At 35.7% G+C, this 286-nt stretch overlaps 1 protein-coding gene across 1 annotated transcript in view; it reads right to left on the bottom strand.

The window, feature by feature from the left end:
• Positions 1-286, bottom strand: part of EMH_0023810 (SET domain-containing protein, putative) — a gene marked incomplete at both ends in the record, with an annotated part of 12,370 nt that overhangs the window by 10,484 nt on the left and 1,600 nt on the right. The window lies entirely within an intron of this gene.

Here is a 286-nt window from a genome sequence, read left to right as displayed (position 1 = left end):
CTAAACCCTAAACCCTAAACCCTAATTGTGTAAACCCTAGATTTTAAAAAAGAAAATTTTTATTAGGTAAATATATTTAATTGAGATAATTTAGCTTTTTTTTGGTTTTTTTTTATTTCCTTTTTGTGTTTAAAGCTTCGATTTTGCTGCTGCTGCTGCTGCTGCTGCTGCTGCTGTTGCTGCATGCAACAGCCCGGCTGCTGCTGCTGCTGCTGCTGCTGCTGCTGTTGGTCTGAGCCGTGTTTATTGAATCCGTAACAATTAAAAATAAAATTTATATTCTTTT

This window comes from Eimeria mitis, genomic scaffold (genome assembly GCF_000499745.2).
Source record: "Eimeria mitis Houghton genomic scaffold, Emh_scaff851, whole genome shotgun sequence".
Lineage (NCBI taxonomy): Eukaryota > Apicomplexa > Conoidasida > Eucoccidiorida > Eimeriidae > Eimeria > Eimeria mitis.
This window is presented reverse-complemented; position numbering and strand designations above follow the sequence as displayed.